The sequence below is a fragment of the Salmo salar genome, chromosome 20, assembly GCF_965601325.2.
Source record: "Salmo salar chromosome 20, fSalSal1, whole genome shotgun sequence".
Lineage (NCBI taxonomy): Eukaryota > Metazoa > Chordata > Actinopteri > Salmoniformes > Salmonidae > Salmo > Salmo salar.
In genome coordinates this window covers 33,035,001-33,055,117 of record NC_138310.1, presented here as the reverse complement: position 1 = coordinate 33,055,117, position 20,117 = coordinate 33,035,001, and the positions used below count along the sequence as shown (strand labels likewise).

General features: G+C 43.4%; 1 protein-coding gene across 21 annotated transcripts in view; it reads right to left on the bottom strand.

The window, feature by feature from the left end:
• LOC106580487 (splicing regulator ARVCF) overlaps nucleotides 1-20,117 on the bottom strand; it is a 371,259-nt gene that overhangs the window by 270,470 nt on the left and 80,672 nt on the right. For all 21 annotated transcript variants that reach the window (XM_045703240.2, XM_014161608.3, XM_045703241.2 and 18 more), the window contains exon 2: nucleotides 17,324-17,405. The gene's annotated coding sequence lies outside the window, so the exon portion shown is untranslated. The remainder of the gene's footprint in view (nucleotides 1-17,323; nucleotides 17,406-20,117) is intronic.

The following is a 20,117-nucleotide window of genomic DNA, read 5'->3' as shown; positions in this document are numbered from 1 at the left end:
TGGTTTGATACCATTCCATGATTCCGTTCCATCCATTACTTAGGTCCCCCCCAGCCACCTGTGGTAGGCCAACTATTTCTATATATACACTGAACAAAAATATAAATGCAACAATTTCAAAGATTTTCCTGAGATACATTTCATATAAGAAAATCTGTGAATTGAAATAAATAAATTAGGCCCTAGCCAAGCCAAGCCAATCAGAATGAGCTTTTCCTCACAAAAGGCCTTTATTAGAGAGAGAAATACTCCTCAGCCCCCACCCTGCTAGAGAAAAGCACAAGGTGCACCTGTGTAAAGATCATGCTGTTTAATCAGCTTCTTAATATGCCACACATGTCAGGTAGATGGATTATCTTGGCAAAGGAGAAATTTGTGCATAGATTTTGAGAGAAATACGCTTTGGTGTGTATGGAACATTTCTGGGCTCTTTTATTTCAGCGTATGAAACATGGAACCAACACTTTACATGTTGCATTTATATTTTTGTTCAGTATAATTATAATTTCCAGAAACACCTTCAGTATGACTTTAGGAGAGTATTAGATGATAGTGGCTGGGCGTGATGCTCTGTTCTGCGCTGGGCGTGTGGTCCCATCAGCGAGCGAGGCGTGAGGCGTGATGCATGAAGAACAGTCATGGAGCCACACAGACCGCATAGCAAAGGAGATCCCAAGATTAGTCACACTAAGGCCCCAAGCTGCTCACAGACTCCCCTCACAGCACCACCACGAATCCCAAAACGTAATACTACATCCCAATCACCACCACAGCATCATTACAATACAAGATACATAATGGACTTATAGGCTACCTACCAGCAGTCAGAAATACAGCCAAAGTCACCACCGCAAGGGCAGTGCAATACAATACAGCCACTCTACACCACCACAAGGGGCAGTGCAATACAATACAGCCACTCTACACCACCACAAGGGCAGTGCAATACAATACAGCCACTCTACACCACCACAAGGGGCAGGACAATACAATACAGCCACTCTACACCACCACAAGGGGCAGGACAATACAATACAGCCACTCTACATCACCACAAGGGGCAGGACAATACAATACAGCCACTCTACACCACCACAAGGGGCAGGACAATACAGAATACTGTTCATAATGTAACAGCGTAATACAGCCACATAAACCACTAGAAGGACACAACCATTAAGACCAGGAAGATATAGCCTTTATATACACAGAATACACACATAACTATAAGATAAACAGCATATAGTTTTATCCAACAATGATCAATATATGGCCACAAATACCTTAATCCACAAGCGCTAGGTAGGGAAATGAGGCGGTAGACACTGAACTCTGCAAACTCTCAATACCTCCTTTACAATGCAGTGCTCTGCCCGTGATACAGAGTTAAGGCATTTAAAGTGGCAAGTTTAGTGCACAGCAAATACACAGCGCCCTTGACTTTGATGTAGCAGAGACCTAATGACTTCACAGTTTATGAGCTGGGAAAGGAGGGAGCTGAGGAACTAACCACAGTGCAGCTGCTACAGTAGCCTAGTAAAACATAACTCCACATCAACAGAGTTGAGCAGCGACTAGCGTGGGCTGACATTGTCCCGTGTAATTGCATGCTATTCTTTGGGTGCTGAAAATGATAAGAACGTCATTTTATGTTATTCCGCAAGCTCGAGTGAGCCCACACTAGTCGCCGCTCAACTCTGTTGATGTGAAGTACATTGTGGAGTTTAGTTTTACTTGGCTACTGCTGCTACTGCTACTGCTATAGGCCTAATGTGCTTTCCAAACCCTCTATCTATAATGAATTAAACAGGACAAGGGAGACAGAACGGAGGGCATGCGTGGCAGAGAAGTCAACTCACATTTAAATCAGTTGGTTCCATGCCATAATACCTGCTCTAATCTGGCTCTATATTCAGTCTACTTTGTGTCTTCACTAAGGAACAGGCAATCTTCCACACTGGGAATGCTGCAGATGTCTCTTATCTCTTTTCCCTCTCTAAGAGCATCTCTCTGTGTAGGTTGTTGTGGGAAATGACATGTTACAGGTGTCTGGCTCTACTAAGTGGAACTGAAAGCATCTGGATTCACACACAAACACTTTGGTAACTACGTTGATAGACCTAGTCATCAACCAGAAGAAAGGCACAGGTCTCCAAACAGGGTGCAAAGTGGAGACGGAAAAATAAGATCATCTCACTCGCTGTCCATGATGATATACTTATTTACTAATGGTTTAGAAATAGTTTAATGTTAATGCTTACTCATTAATGTTAAAAAGTGTTACCGATATTTCCAATCTTTTGATAGTTGAATGACTGACTTCCAATAGTGTGCCAAGGGGAGTCGTAAAGAAGCTCTTCTCCCTCGCTGTCCATTAACGTATTAAAGTGTTATTCCGAGGTCCACTAAGATGGTCTCCATGTCCCAAATGATCAACAGCAACCTCCATGTATTTCGGATTGTGTGTAAATCAAAATGAGTTATTAACAATACTAGAACAGTTCATTGAAGCCTGGGGACTGCATGACAATAAATCATTTCAGAGACTCCAAGCCCTACATTTCACGAGGGGTAACAATAATTCTCTCATGAAATTGTCCCCATTAATCACTCCCCAATGTTTTATGGGAAACAGCCCGCAAATGATGACACCCAAATAAATGTGGGTGCCTTCATATCTACACGTTTAAAAGAGATTCATTTAGAATAAATTCTTAATTATTTTTGCAACAAGCAGTTGTGGTTCACTGGGCTGTGGGCCAGAGAGGTCTCTTTTTCTTTTAATGAAAACAAAACAGAACAGAATAGAGACAGTATAAAGGTGGCAGAGAGGACATCAGGCTAGAGGCCTGTGATCTTGAGAGAGCTGAGCTTTCCATCCCAATGCCTGTGTTGTGTCTTTGGCTATGCCGGATTAAGTGACATGACATGCTATTCTATAAAATCCTTTCTCTGTAATTTATATCACCTGATTAAGCTAATCATGTAAATGGAATTAACTAGAAAGTCGGGGCACCACGGAAGAACGTTTATAGAGCCGTTATCTTCCGAATAAACTCTTAAAAGACTTAGTAATATTTTACATCGATAGCCGTCATCTCAATCCTCACCTTATTTCAGTCTCATAATGAAAGTTGTAGATTCTTGGTTATCTTCACGAACCCTGGCTAACAAGTTGAATAAGCAATACAAAATTGGGTTTAATTATTTATTTACTAAATACCTAACTAATCACACAGAATTACATATACACAGAATACAAATTATGTCATACAGAAAACGACCCTGGTGGACGGAGCCGTCATGGCGGCTTGTTACACAAAGAAAGGGGGTTGGGCTTGAACAAAAGAGCGGGAAGACTGAGGAATAAAGGTAGAAGCTAAGCTTTCGTAAATACAGGATCTTACGCATTCTAAATTACCGCCCATTTGGAAAAGGAAAATGCAATAAATATTTACTCTGAGCTGCGCTTCGGTAGATTGGTCGTAAATGCTGGCCGGGTTGGCCAACAGATCTTCCTGTCCTCGGAAGAATGTCAATGGTGGTAAAGTGGATACATTGTAGTATCTTCGTCTGTGGTAGATTGGCTCCGTCGTCCGTCCTTTCCTAGCCCACGTCTACAGCGGCCGCTGCTAACTCAACGGCTAGGAAGTATCACTTCTGTAGTGAATAAGTTCAAAGTTCATACCATTCACAACCAAAGCTCACGCCGAGGTTGGCTTAGTTCTGTACTTGACATGTGTGTCCTTGTAACTCGGAGGCTGCAGACCTCACGTAGTGGAACCCTGGAGAACATTGGTCATTGTCTTATATAGTGGCGAGGGGAGGAGGGTGTGTTTCATCGTTTATAACCCCTGTCTCTTCACAGGGGCAGGACACTGATCAAGCAGGGCACTTTCCTTATTAATATATATATATTTTTTTTTTATAGATACACCTCTCCTGAATCGACCCACGTCGTCCGATTTCAAAAAGGTTTTACAGGAAAAGCAAATCAGTAGATTATGTTAGATGAGTCCATCGTAAAAAGCAGCTTCATAGCCATTTTCCGACCAACCACTTGCATCACATATAATAAAAAAACAGCTAAATGCAGCACTAACCTTTTACAAACTTCATCAGATGACACACCTAGGACATCATGTTATACAATGCATGCATTCTTTTGTTCAATAAAGGTCATATTTATATATAAAAACAGCATTTTACATCGGCGTCTGACGTTGACTAAATAATTTCCCCTCAAATGCGTCCCGGTAAACAATGCTACAATTCCCTAAATTACTATCCGATAACGATTTTTTTAATTTATATTGTCAATCTAACCTTTATAGATGAATATCTCTTGAGAACACCTGTCATACCAGATTTTAAATTAACTTTACTGGGTAATCACACTTTGCGATAAAAGGAGATGCGATACTCAGAAAATGAGTTAATATACAGAGCTCGGCGCCATCTTGGAACAATCGCATGTCACATCTCATCTTGTATAATATTGTCAATAATCGCCTACCTTTAGTTGTCTTCATCAGAAAGCATCCCAGGTCCACAACAGATGTATTTTCGGTCGAAAAAGTCCATACTTCACGTTCCATTAGCCTGCTGTTGGTAGCGCGTCCTAGGGCTCTCTCCAAGCGCAGGGCTGAAGTTCCGGATAAAATTAGATTCTCCCGCCTGTAGGTTCGTTCAAACATGTCAAACGTTGTAAAACATTAATCTTCAGGGCCTGTAACACCAAGAGAGCCAATAAGATTCGAGGGGGATGATTTCATTGCCTTTAAAACCGTTTCCAAAGGTGGGGGTAGACATGGCCGCCGGCGTCATAATGGTGATGGCCCATCCCCTGTGACCAATTTCCAATGACTCTCATTCACTGAGTTTCGACTGTATAAGGCTCAAACCACTGTGAAAAGACTGGCGACATCTAGTGGAAGCAATAGGAAGTGCTCACTGAACCATGGTTAACGGTGTGATTTATAGGGAAAGATGAGAAGTCGAGTCCACAATTCTGAATTCCACTTCCTGTTTCAATCGGTCTCGGGGTTTTGACTGCCATTTGAGTTCTGTTATACTCACAGACACCATTCAAACAGTTTTAGAAACTTTAGGGTGTTTTCTATCCATATATAATAAGTATATGCATGCCCTAGCTTCTGAGTTTGATTAGTAGGCCGTTGAAAATGGGAACGATTTTTTTTCAAAATGCGCTGTGGCGCCCCCTATCCTAGGGTATCCTCAAGAGGCTAAGCAGTCCTCCAGGACTGTTTCCAGGTATGGCCGTTTAGATTCGTGGTTAGTGGACATATTCCCCACAAAGTGGAGTGGTCGTTCGCAACGACGTGATGTGCCATTTCTGTTCAAGGTGGAAGCAGATTGACTTTTCCGATTTTGAGTGGGCTTGGCTTTAACGAAGCGTTAGACCTTTTTCTTCACAACTTTTGTATCAGAGTCTATAGACAAAGCCCGGGGGCTTGTTTCTTGATCAAGCGGGCCCTGGATAGGGTCTTGAATGAGAGCGGGAGAAATTTGAACTTTAACGTCCTTGCTATGGGTGTTAATTTCTGCGGACCTGGTGTCCGGTAATTAATTCCCCGTCTATTCCTTGTGACTTATCTTTTACCCTTTTCTCAAATTGTTCTCGCTTTAGTTCTTCCCGTAGTGGAACTTCTGGAGAACATTTGTCTACGTTTTGATCGTCCTTCAACCCTTTGTTACCCTTGTGCTCTGACACTTTGTGTGGGTTGGGTGCAGGAACGTATAACAGGTCGATTGTAGCGGTAGTCGTTTTGAAGGCGACGTACTTTACAGTTATTTCGACCGCAGCGGTTATTGGAATCATGGTTTCGTGGTAGAAACTGTTGTTGTGCGTCATCTCTCGACGCTCCAATACCTGATAATGCTAACTGGAGTGAGTGCTCCTGGTCAAACTTCAAAACCGAGTGGTCAGGACTCTTAGCGTTGCGAGCTCATGATGCCTCAAAAGCTGTGCTTGCAAGCTCTCTGAGTTGTAAGATAGGCAAGCCAACGTGGGCTGCAGGGCCCAAGTAGGTAATGAAGGTGGGATACATGTTCGACAGAAACATTTGTTGGAATGGTAACAGCTCTTCCATTCCTGTTTCCGTGAGTAGGCCAAAGTAAGCTGAACGAAGCCTATGATAGAAAGCTTGTGGGTGTTCGTTCCGAGCTTGTTTGACCGTGTTAGCGAGTCGCAGAACCACTTAATTCTAATTTCAAAGCTGTGGCAAGTTTAGCGTAGTCATTTAGCACGTGTTGCTGTTGTAGGCGAATGAACCTCGCCACGTGTCTATTCGACGTTCGCTTCAACAGGTAAACCTTGTCAGAACCCGTAGCATTCGGGTAGCCACCCAACGCGTCCTCTATGTCAGCTAGGAACGTCTCAGTATCGTTTGGCTGACCTGGAACGGGGTCAAAGGTGGGGAAATTCTTGACGAGTTTGTCAAGATATTCCGCGTCAAGCGGGCGGAGAGGGTTGGCTTCATCCTGTGGGGAAATTGGGGCCGAAAGGCCAAGCGGAGAAGCCAAGCTTTGGCTTTGTTGGCCAAGAGGCGCCATATTACTCAGTGCCGAATGGCCAAGAGCAGAAGACTGAGGGACACGGAGGCAATGTCTGAAACCTATCGTCTTCACTCCTTTGAGTACCGGACTCCGGTTGCTTGGATGGATAGTCATGCTGTAGATCGTGACCATTCTGGACTTCCTCCAGATGGTACCTAAGGGTGGTCTTCTGCTGCATTGCAGAATCCACTTGAGCGCTTAGAGTACCGATTTTGGACACGTGAGTGTCACACCTGCTCCTTTTGGTCTCAAACTTATCTGTCATGGTTTGCAGATAGAGGTTTTGAGTATGGAGCGAGAGATTCAGTGATGAGATTTCCTCTGCTTGCTTAGAAATCAATATTTCCATCCTCATCACCTGAGTTCTCTCATCATTCACTTTGTCAGCGACTTCAGTAAGTTCTGCTGATTTGTCATCCAACTTAGTCATTGTGTTCATCAATGGTCCTGCAGAATTTGGAGTAGAACATTGTTACCTTGAGTAACGTTCAACAGAACTGCCTGCATGTTATCAAATTGCGCGCTCCTGTTTGTAGATAACTCGACAGATTTATCTAGTTTGGCGTGGACTACATCGCATTTAGTTTTGGCTAAATTGAGTTGTTCCTGCAGACAATGATTTTGTTGGAGAGTTTGTGCTTATTCATCGTCATAAGTATTTGCAATTACTTTTAATTGTTCCGATTTCAAACGCAGTTCCTCGACTAGCAGAATGTTTTCATTTCCTGCTTTTGTCAATAGTTGCTCAGTTCTCTCCACCTGTGCCCTCATGTTAGCCATGTCTTGCACGTGCTTCAGCTGTGCACTGTGGTATTGGACCGATGCCAACCTTTGATGGCGATACATAAGTGCTAAAGTGAAGAGAACCGTCACAAAGCCTGTGTTTGATGTTTGATTTTGGAGCGCGTTCGCAATTTCAGCTGTTTTTTCGCTAATGGCATAATTAGGGTTGGTATCGCTGCTGAGGTCAGAGATCAATCCTTTTATGGGTGGAGGTTCACTAATTAGCGGAGGAGTGGTGACCACCTCCTTTGGTAGCTTGTACATTATTAGAAAAACTTAGAGGAAAAATGTTCCTATTTTTTTCAATGTTTGGGTTTGGAATTCACTGGAAGCTGCAAAGACAAGTTTAATCTATTTATAGATGTTGACGAACCATCAGTACTGTACCAGTAATGTGGAAGTTGGACGTGAATGAATTTGCAAAAGCAAATTGAATTAATTAATCAATGCCAATGATTAATCCTACCTGGGTAGGCTATCTGGGTATTAAACTTGAATTAACCTGAGAGGTTGCTTCATCCAGGTTAATATGAGAAGTTTAAAAGTGTCTAATTTGATTGGAAGAACATTAAGGTATGTTCAACAATTGAACTTATTAAATTGAATGAGACGATAATCCATACAATCTCCATTGATTGGATTTCATAAGTGTAAACAGTCGATCAAATGTTGGGAACACTCCCCACTATGGTACACTTCTTCCTTGGGCCTTCTGTCAGTACTGGATTACTGAATGGGTTTTGCAAAAACATTTTTTTACTGATTGATCAATTTTAATGATAAATCAAACCTGTATAGGCTATTTGGGATTTAAACTTTAATTAACCTGAGAGGTTTATTCATCTAGGTTAATGTGGAAAAAAGATTACAATGTCTCATTTAGAAAACTCATCAATTTGGATATTATTTAAAAGATCCACTTGAGAATGTAAATCTGGCAATTTCACTTATTAGTTCAATTGAATAAGACATCGATATCCATCTGGATATCATGAGTAACGACTTGAGTGTCACCTGACTAATTCATCTTGAAGGAAAGTACTGGTGATTCTTCAGAGGTCCCTGCTGGCACACGCTGAAATCAAGCGGAAGTACCCAGGGCGGGACTTCCGTTCAGCAAGGCGGAGGACTTACAATGTGGCACAAAACAAAATGGCTGTTTTCCCTTTTGTTAGCTTAGCATCTCGAGCAAGCAAATCCTACTTTTTGCATATTTCAGGCATAACATAGGATTCCCTTGGCAAGGGAAAGGTTTTACTCATAACGTATTATGTTCAAACCCTTTTCGGCATTATTTTGATGATGTTTTAACCGGAACTCGTGGCAAACAACAAACTGTGCCGTGGTCTACTCGCGTGTAAACACGAGAGAGACAGTGAGATACTAATCGCTGGTCAAGCTAATCTCTACTAAATTTCAAATCGGCTGGCTCTTTGTCCTCGCTCGAGAAATTAATAATGACCTAGCCAACACGCGTCTGAAACGCACGAGGCAGAAATAGCCCTACGTTTGGCCAAACGCTCTATTTCTCAGATAGCTTTATCAGCCCAAATACAGAAATGTATAGCTTACGCTACCCACTGACTACGTCAGAGCACAACACGGAGGCGGGGAATCTCCAGCACACACGCACCACTAATTACTGTCTACAATTCCCATAATGTATATAATAAACTTGGTATATTATGTAATCTGCTTTTCAATTTTATATAGGCTGAATCAAAATGAAAGCGTCATCCTATTTTAGATTCCTCGCACGGGGGCTCCAAATATCTTTATCAAAATGACCCAAACGTGCATCCTAGTTTTACAGTCCACACAGGGTGCGCCAAATATGTCTGTTCAGAAACTTTTCGGATCATTGAACAATGTTAAATTCTTCAGAAGCAGAGTATACTCTTGCTAACAAGTTGAATCAGCAATACAAAATTGGGTTTAATTATTTATTTACTAAATACCTAACTAATCACACAGAATTACATATACACAGAATACAAATTATGTCATACAGAAAACGGCCCTGGTGGACGGAGCCGTCATGGCGGCTTGTTACACAAAGAAAGGGGGTTGGGCTTGAATGAAAGAGCGGGAAGACTGAGGAATAAAGGGAGAAGCTAAGCTTTCGTAAATACAGAATCGTATGCATTCTAAATTACCGCCCATTTGGAAAAGGAAAATGCAATAAATATTTACTCTGAGCTGCGCTTCGGTAGATTGGTCGTAGATGCTGGCCGGGTTGGCCAACAGATCTTCCTGTCCTCGGAAGAATGTCAATGGTGGTAAAGTGGATACATTGTAGTATCTTCGTCTGTGGTAGACTGGATACGTCGTCCGTCCTTTCCTAGCCCACGTCTACAGCGGCCGCTGCTAACTCAACGGCTAGGAAGTATCACTTCTGTAGTGAATAAGTTCAAAGTTCATACCATTCACAACCAAAGCTCACGCCGAGGTTGGCTTAGTTCTGTACTTGACATGTGTGTCCTTGAAACGCAGAGGCTGCAGACCTCACGTAGTGGAACGCTGGAGAACATTGGTCATTGTCTTATATAGTGGCGAGGGGAGGAGGGTGTGTTTCATCGTTTATAACCCCTGTCTCTTCACAGGGGCAGGACACTGATCAAGCAGGGCACTTTCCTTATGAAAACCCAATTCTCTCAATTGGAAGCTAAAATTACATTTAATCTCCTAACAAACAATTTCAATATCAAACATTTCAATTGCATAACAATTCCATGTGACTCTGATAACTAGAGGGTGTATACTTTCCCAGGTACAGTTTATGTCGTCCTGTCATCAGTCATAATGTCTCAGATGACAACCGAACTGACGTCCATACTCATTAAGTTCCAAAGCATATTTCCAACTGGTTTTATTACCAAAATATGGTTCCCTTTCCCCATTTGTTTGATGTTCCCAGACTCTCTATATTTAACAAAGGCTATTCAACAGTCCTTCAGTAGGGTCAGAAAGAGAGGGGAAGGGAGAAAGGTATTTATGGGGGGGGTCATAAACCTTACCCCCAGGCCAACGTCATGACACCTGGATGTCTGCCTGGCAGGTACTGCCTCATTATCAACCATACTCTGAACATTTTAATAGCAGCTGCCAAAATTAGCAAAAGTTTATTTTAAAAGTTTATTTGACCGCTGAACAAAGTTGGATTGTTTTTTTCAAAGTTGGTTGTTTATTCATAAAGGTTAGGCAGCAGGTAGCCTAGTGGTTAGAGCATTGAGCCTATAACTGAAAGGTGGCTAGATCGTATCCCCGAGCTGACAAGGTAAAAATCTGTCATTCTGCCCCTGAACAAGGCAGTTAACCCACTGTTCCTAGGCCATCATTGTAAATGAGAATGTGGTCTTAACTGTCTTGCCTAGTTAAATAAAGATAAAATAAAAATAGGCCTAGAAGTTAAAACTATAATGCACTGCAGACCCTCAAATCTAACCCCTTATCTACACTAGTTAAAACTCCCTTAATCATTAGCATAGGGCCAATTACAAACTCTCAAATCCTAAGCTTATCTTCAGGTTGAGATTTAAAAGTATCTGTGAGCTGTGGCAGATTTATGTATTTTAAACAGCGAGCATAGCACTACTTAAAAGGGTCACCCGCATATATTGGATATTCATAAAAGGAAAGAAAATCTGCCTGTAAGATTACATTATGTATATCTGCCTGGAGCCACATACAATATAAAGAAATAACCCCTCTTAACAAGGTCTCTCACAATGACTAACAGCTGCTTCCATAAATAAAATGCAGCGCTAGGTAACAAGTGTATTGTGTATAGAAAGGTCACCCAGTGCTCCAGGTTGAGTTGCAGTGCAGACAGTGCAGTGTTTCTCCAGGAACCATTGACTTGACAAAGCGGCGATGCCTTGACCCTGCTTAAATGTCATTCTGTTGAAAAATACCTCACCACAAATGGCTGTTCACACCTCCCAACAGCCTGGAAAAATAATCCATTGTGAGGGGTCAGTGGCAGCGCAGTCTTGATAATTCGCAGCTCAAATGGCAGAATAACAATGTTTGTGTTTGGAGTGAACTCAGATGGGCAGAGGTTGCACTGCACTGTACGATAGCAGGAGGAGGAAGGGATTGATTATATACTGAACAAAAATTGAAATACAACATTTAAAGTGTTGGGCCCATGTTTCATGAGCTGAATTAAAAGATCCCAGAAATGTTCTACATGCAGAAAATGTATCTGAAATGTTGTGAACAAATTTGTTTACATCATTGTTAGTGAGCATTTTTCCTTCGCCAAGAAGGGCGGGTACTGAGGAGTGTTATGTCTCTAATAAAGCCCTTTTGTGGGGAAAAACTAATTCTGATTGGCTGGGCCTGGCTCCCCAGTGGGTGGGCCTATGCCCTCCCAGTCCCACCCATGACTGTGCCCCTGCCCAGTCATGTGAAATCCATAGATTAAGGCCCAATTCATTTATTTCAACTGACTGATTTCCTTCTATGAACTGGAACTCAGTAGAATCTTTGAAAATGTTGCATTTATACTTTTATTCAGTATAAAAACTCCACCACAGTAGCAGCTTGAGGTGAATAGAGAAGCAGAGAGGAAACTAGTTACAAACTGCAGGTGGGGTTTACAGTGTGTGTCTCAAATGGCACACGGAATATGTAGTGCACTACTTTTGACGAGGGCCATCAAAAGTAGTGCAATATAATATAGTCGAGATACTCTGATAGGGAACAGGATATCATTTGGGACACAGTCTGTATCTCGGATCGAGGCCCAATGCTCTCAGTAACAAGATGTCAGAGTCCGGCCGTCTTGTCATTTGTGAAGGCGGAGAGAGGAGCACTTTTAAATCTCTTGCAGAGTAGAACAGTCTTTACATCTCTCTCCTCCTGCACCAAGCGAGCCCTGAACCCTGAGCCCCGATGCTGATATGCACATCCAGTGCTAGGCCATAACTCCTGGGAGAGATACGAGATTCTGTTCTAGTGATGGACTACCTCCCTCCATCAGTATGGTGTGAACGATCCAGCCAGGACAGTCAGCTATTCCTCCTCTAGCTTGATAAAAAGATACGTCAGAATAAACAGTCAGCTGTGTCCTCTCTGGTTACCTTTCATACACTTTTGCCATTCAGTCCATGCCAGCTTGAAAAGGCTATACTCCTGACCTGCAAGCCGATATTTCATTTCATAATTGGTTAAAATGGTTAGGGTTAAGGTAAGGCGGTCATTGTAAATAAGAATTTGTTCTTAACTGACTTGCCTAGTTAAATAAAGGTTACAAATTTAAAAAAGGGTCAGTTTTAGATTTTGGTTTGTTGTTTTGCAGGTCAGCAGTGTCCGTACAGCCTCTCCCATGCCAAAAAGCCACAACTGACCACATTGAGCAGCCAGACTCAAGATTCACTTTAATTACTTGACAACATCTAGACTCAGTGTACCGGTAAATCAACGGCTAAAGAGACTCGGCTGTGAAAGAGCGAGAAACAGGCTAAAGTATAGCACCCTGCAATAAATAGGTTCAAGTTTAGTGCAGAGCTCCTAGGCAACCAACATCAAGGCTACAAAATATTAGTCAGATGGAACCAGAACTGTAGTACTTTCATTCAGATCAGGGACATCACCACTGAGGAATAGAAGAAAGCCCACAACAACAACTAAAGTCAAACTGTCACAGACAATAATAAAGAATACGTTCTTTCTAGCGTAAATCATTTATATTACTAAACGTTCAACCAGAACCCCCACCATTCGCTGAAGATAAAGGATGTGCCTTAATAACAAACTTGTATGCCTACTGTAAATTTGAATACATTGTAAATTACAAGCGTAGTTGGTTTAGCCGCAGAAAAAAAGAGCAATCCTCCCACTAGCCATGATTGGCTGAGATAACGAGTGGGCTGGATGAGTTCTGATTGGTCTGCCATGTAGCATGCTTCTGTCTATAACATGAGCTGGTCAGTATGTGTAGGTAATCCTTTCTAACACATTTATTAAAACATATCACGTAGTAGAACTGCATAATTGTTGCTCTCCACTTTTTGGAGGACCAAGTTTTGAAATTAATGGAATTAGAGTATGATAGCTAAGGAGATGGAGAAAATTCTGCATTTTGATTGCAAATACAGTGGCTTGCGAAAGTATTCACCCCCTTTGGCATTTTTCTAATTTTGTTGCCTTACAACCTGGAATTATAATTGCTTTTTGTGGGGTTTGTATCATTGGATTTACACAACATGCCAACCACTTTGAAGATGCAACATATATTTTTTTGTGAAACAAACAAGAAAACCTGAGCGTGCATAACTATTCACCCCCCAAAGTCAATACTTTGTAGAGCCACCTTTTTCAGCAATTACAGCTGCAAGTTTCTTGGGGTATGTCTCTATAAGCTTGGCACATCTAGCCACTGGGATTTTTGCCCATTCTTCAAGGCAAAACTGCTCCAGCTCCTTCAAGTTGGATGGGTTCCGCTGGTGTACAGCAATCTTTAAGTCGTACCACAGATTCTCAATTGGATTGAGGTCTGGGCTTTGACTAGGCCATTCCAAGACATTTAAATGTTTCCAATTAAACTACTCGAGTGTTGCTTTAGCAGTATGCTTAGGGTCATTGTCCTGCTGGAAGGTGAACCTCTGTCCCAGTCTCAAATCTCTTGAAGACAAACAGGTTTCCCTCAATAATTTCCCTGTATTTATCACCATCCATCATTCCTTCAAGTCTGACCATTTTCCCAGTCCCTGCTGATGAAAAACATCCCCACAGCATGATGCTGCCACCACCATGTTTCACTGTGGAGATGGTTATTTCGGGGTGATGAGAGGTGTTGGGTTTGCGCCAAACATATCATTTTCCTTGATGGCCAAAAAGCTAAATTTTAGTCTCATCTAACCAGAGTACCTTCTTCCATATGTTTGGGGAGTCTCCCACATGCCTTTTGGCGAACACCAAACGTGTTTGCTTTTTTCTTTCTTCAAGCAATGGCTTTTTTCTGGCCACTCTTCCGTAATGCCCAACTCTGTGGAATGTACGGCTTAGTGGTCCTATGGACAGATACTCCAATCTCCGCTGTGGCGCTTTGCAGCTCCTTCAGGGTTCTCTTTGGTCTCTTTGTTGCCTCTGATTATTGCCCTCCTTGCCTGGTCCGTGAGATGTGGTGGGCGGCTCTCTCTTGGCAGGTTTGTTGTGGTGCCATATTCTTTCCATTTTTTAATAATGGATTTAATGGTGCTCCGTGGGATGTTCAATGTTTTGAATATTTTGTTATAACCCAACCCTGATCTGTACTTCTCCACAACCTTGTCCCTGACCTGTTTAGAGAGCTCCTTGGTCTTCATGGTGCCGCTTGCTTGGTGGTGCCCCTTGCTTAGTGGTGTTGCAGACTCTGGGGCCTTTCAGAACAGGTGTATATCTACTGAGATCATGTGACAGATCATGTGACACTTAAATAAAGTCCACCTGTGTGCAATCTAACTAATTATGTGACTCTGAAGGTAATTGGTTGCACCAGATCTTATTTAGGGGCTTCATAGCAAAGGGGGTGAATAAACATGCACGCACCACTTTTCCGTGTTTTATTTTTTAGAATTCTTTTCACTTCACAAATTTTGACATTTTGTGTATGTCCATTACATGAAATCCAAATAAAAATACATGTAAATTACAGGTTGTAATACAACAAAATAGGAACAATTCCAACGGGGGTGAATACTTTTGCAAGGCACTGTATCTTGATTAGATATGTATTCAACCCCCTGAATCAATACATGTTAGAATCACCTTTGGCAGCGATTACAGCTGTGAGTCTTTCTGGGTAAGTCTAAGAGATTTCCACACCTGGATTGTACAATATTTGCCCAATATATTGGTTTTTATTCTTCAAGCTCTGTCAAGTTAGTTGTTGATCATTGCTAGACAGAATTTTTAAGTTTGCCATATAGTTTCATGCTGATTTAGGTCAAAACTGTAACTAGGCCACATTCACATTCCATGTGGTCTTGGTAAGCAACTCCAGTGTATATTTGGCCTTGTGTTTTCAGTAATTGTCCTGCTGAAAGGTGAATTTGTCTCCCAGTGTCTGGTGGAAATCAGACTGAACCAATTGTTCCTCTTTCCACTTAGCTATATTTTTATATCAGTACAGTATAAGAAAACCAGTCTGTTTTTCCATCTGATATAATTGGAAAAGGACTATGAGGGCACGCTAAACCCTAAGACATGGTCTGCATCGCAAATATCACCCTATGGCCATCAAAAGTAGTGCACTATAATATAGTAGAGATACTCTGATAGGGAATAGGATGTCATTTGGGACGCAGTCTGTATCTCGGATCGAGGACCAATGCTCTGACTAACAGGAAATGACAAGTCCGGCCGTCTTGTCATTTGTGAAGGCGGAGAGAGGAGCAGTTTTAAATCTCTTGCAGAGCAGAACAGTCTTTACATCTCTCTCCTCCTGCACCAAGCGAGCCCCGAACCCTGAGCCCCGATGCTGATATGCACATCCAGTGCTAGGCCATAACTCCTGGGAGAGATACGAGATTCTGTTCTAGTGATGGACTACCTCCCTCCATCAGTATGGTGTGAACGATCCAGCCAGGACAGTCAGCTATTCCCCCTCTAGCTTGATAAAAAGATACGTCAGAATAAACAGTCAGCTGTGTCCTCTCTGGTTACCTTTCATACACTTTTGCCATTCAGTCCATGCCAGCTTGAAAAGGCTATACTCCTGACCTGCAAGCCGATATTTCATTTCAGACTTGTTTAAAATTAGGTTATGGTTAGGGTTAAGGTAAGGGTCAGTTTTAGATTTTGGTTCGTTGTTTTGCAGGTCAGCAGTGTCCGTAGAGCCTCTCCCATGCCAAAAATCCACAACTGACCACATTGAGCAGCCAGACTCAAGAGTCACTTTAATTACTTGACAACATCTAGACTCAGTGTACCGGTAAATCAACGGCTAAAGACACTCGGCTGTGAAGGAGCGAGAGCGAGAAATAGGCTAACCGTCTGGCATCAAAGTATTGCACCCTGCAATAAATAGGTTCAAGTTTAGTGCAGAGCTCCTAGGCAACCAACATCAAGGCTGCAACATGTTAGTCAGGTGGAACCAGAACTGTTCTACTTTCATTCAGACCAGGGACATCACATCAAGATAAAGAATGTGTCCTGATTACTACTGGGCCAGTGATGATTGTTATTAGCCTCGGCCTACATTAGATGGGTTTACAGAATTTACTCATGAGTGTTTAACAGATTAGCACAGGCTCATTGGTGCCTGATAAAGTGAAAAGGCTTGTTCCACATTGCATTCATTAATGAATAGGCACACTTAAACCCAGGCTTGAAAATGTTGAAGGCTATTCAGGGGAGCTTGATCAAACCTATTATATTTCAGAATGTAAGGTTGAAACTTTTTAATCATTGTAAATGACCGTTCCAAGTGGATAGATTTTTGATATCTATTGATTTTCAGAGTATGCTCTAACACAGACCCATGCATCTTGGCCCACTGGTGATTCACTTTAGCTAATCTAATTCTAGGAGGGAAATATTTATTGTTGTTGCGTTTTAAATGCTGTTCCATTTCCAAGCCATTCCACTCTGATCTATATATGTTAATCCCGGTTTAGAAAACAACATTCATTAAATCAGGATATCATATCGACACTTCACTTAGCTATATTAATAGATCAGTACAGTATAAGAAAACCAGTCTGTTTTTCCATCTGATATAATTGGAAAGGGAATATGAGAGGGCACGCTAAACCCTAAGACATGGTCTGCATCTCAAATAGCGTCCTATTCCATATGTAGTGCACTACTTTTGATCAGGGCTGTCAAAAGTAGTGCACTATACAGGGATAGAGTACCATTTTTAGACGCATCCATAGAATAGCTGTGCAATCAGACCAGACACTACAGCCTGTGATATAAATCTACTGGTTAGGCCTACATCAGGGCAGTTAGGAAATGGGGATGGACTCACCTTTGGCTGAAGAGAAAGACCCATAAAAACTTCAGCACAGGTGGACATTTATCAGAGGGCCACTGCAACTGTGCTGCTACACCTGCAAGACAAAACAATATATGTTTTTTAGGCTGCTCGCTTCATCAGATATAATAGGTCCAGTGTATTGGCAAAATGAATGTACCTTCCGTACTACAAATATAATAATATGATAAAAATAACACATTGTGCTGTTCTGGATGGCCGCCGCTTTGCAAGCTCTGACCCAACTTTTCTTTGATTACTGCATTGTTGGGTTTAGAGCTTGCAAGAAAGGCATTTCACTGTGCACGTGATATTAAAACTTGAAACTTAAAGTAGGTCATTATACAACTGATATGCCAAGATAAATTATTCTAAAACATGGTTTGATCTGTTGCCTGGCTGCTAAACCCAGTAAGGCACTTCTAACTATGTCTTTTCAAACTGGCCTAATTCATTCCAACAACCCAGTTGACCTTTGGCCCGTCTCAGTCACCAAAGAGGATATTTCTATCAAAGATATGGGATTTTATATACTTGTAGGTAATAGACATACACCTAAGAGACAATGATGCTCTAGCCTTAAAAGAGATGGACCTTTAAAAAAGACATCTCATTCAATACAGTGAAATGTCATCCCAGCTTTAGTCCCAGAAGATCTGAGACTAGACTGGTGACCTTTACCCTCTCAGCCACGGCTCCACACACACACAGAATACATTGTGGATACACACAGTGGCGGTGTGGTGAGTCACTGACAGTCTGAGCAGGACAATAAAAGAGCACTATTAGGGCTGTGAGCAAGGCTAGCGGTGCATGGAGACTATATTGTATATGACAGAAAACCCTGTTGGATCTGCTGTCCTGCTATGTTTAGAAGAAGAGGACAGAACGATACTGACTGAGAGGACAGGACCTCCAGCTGAACACCCGCCATCTCCCCCTCTCTATTATATTATCACCCTTAGTCTCTCTGTCTTTCCCCTCTCTGTCTTTCCCCTTTCCCTCTCTCTCAGTCTTTCTTTCCCCTTTCCCTCTCTCTGTCTTTCCCATCTCCCTCTGTCTTTCCACTCTCCCTCTCCCTCTGTCTTTCCCCCTCTCACAGTCTTTCCCCCTCCCTCTCAGTCTTTCCCCTCTCCCTTCTCTCTCTGTCTTTCCCCTCTCCCCTCTCTCTCTGTCTTTCCACTCTCCACTCTCTCTCCCCTCTCTGTCTCTCCCCTATCTGTCTCTCCCCTCTCCCTCTGTCTCCCTCTCTCTCCCCTCTCTCTCAGTCTTCCCATCTCTCTCTGTCTTTCCCCTCTCCCCTCTCTCCTCTCTCCATCTTTCCCCTCTCCCCTCTCTCCGTCTTTCCCCTCTCACCTCTCTCCATCTTTCCCCTCTCACCTCTTTCCGTCTTTCCCCTCTCCCCTCTCTCCGTCTTTCCCCTCTCCCCGTCTTTCCCCTCTCCCCGTCTTTCCCCTCTCCCCTCTTGCTCTGTCATTCCCCTCTCCCCTCTTGCTCTGTCTTTCCCCTCTCCCCTCTCGCTCTGTCTTTCCCCTCTCTCCGTCTTTCCCCTCTCCCCTCTCTCCGTCTTTCCCCTCTCCCCTCTCTCCGTCTTTCCCCTCTCCCCTCTCTCCATCTTTCCCCTCTCCCCTCTCTCCCCGTCTTTCCCCTCTCCCCGTCTTTCCCCTCTCCCCGTCTTTCCCCTCTCCCCTCCTTTCCCCTCTCCCCTCTCGCTCTGTCTTCCCCCTCTCCCCTCTTGCTCTGTCATTCCCCTCTCCCCTCTCGCTCTGTCATTCCCCTCTCCCCTCTCGCTCTGTCTTCCCCCTCTCCCCTCTCGCTCTGTCTTCCCCCTCTCCCCTCTCGCTCTGTCTTTCCCCTCTCCCCTCTTGCTCCGTCTTTCCCCTCTCGCTCTGTCTTTCCCCTCTCCCCTCTGTCTTTCCCCTCTCCCCTCTGTCTTTCCCCTCTCCCCGTCTTTCCCCTCTCCCCGTCTTTCCCCTCTCCCCGTATTTCCCCTCTCCCCATCTTTACCTCTCCCCTCTCTCCGTCTTTCCCCTCTCCCCTCTCTCCGTCTTTCCCCTCTCCCCTCTCCCCGTCTTTCCCCGTCTTTTCCCTCTCCCCGTCTTTTCCCTCTCGCTCTGTCTTTCACCTCTTGCTCTGTCTTTCCCCTCTCCTCTCGCTCTGTCTTTCCCCTCTCCCCTCTGTCTTTCCCCTCTCCCCTCTCGCTCTGTCTTTCCCCTCTCTCTCTCTCTCTCTCTCTCTCTCTCTCTCTCTGTCTTTCCCCTCTCTCGCTCTGTCTGTCTTTCCCCCCTCTCTCGCTCTGTCTGTCTTTCCCCTCTATCTATCTCTGTCTGTCTTTCCCCCCTCTCTCTCTCTGTCTTTCCCTCTCTCTCTCTCTCTCTCTCTCTGTCTTTCCCCTCTCGCTCTGTCTGTCTTTCCCCCCTCTCTCTCTGTCTTTCCCCTCTATCTCTCTGTCTTTCCCCTCTCCCCTCTCTCTCTGTCTTTCCCCTCTCCCCTCTCTCTCTCCCCTCTCTGTCTCTCCCCTCTCTCCCTCTCTCTCCCCTCTCTCTGTCTTCCCCCTCTCTCAGTCTTTCACCCCATCTCTCTGTCTTTCCTGTCTTTCCCCCCTCTCTCTCTGTCTTTCCCCTCTCTCTGTCTTTCCTCTCTCTCCCCTCTCCCTGTCTTTCCCCTCTCCCCTCTCTCCGTCTTTCCCCTCTCCCCGTCTTTCCCCTCTCCCCGTCTTTCCCCTCTCCCCGTCTTTCCGTCTTTCCCCTCTCCCTGTCTTTCCGTCTTTAAATCTCCCCTCTCCCCT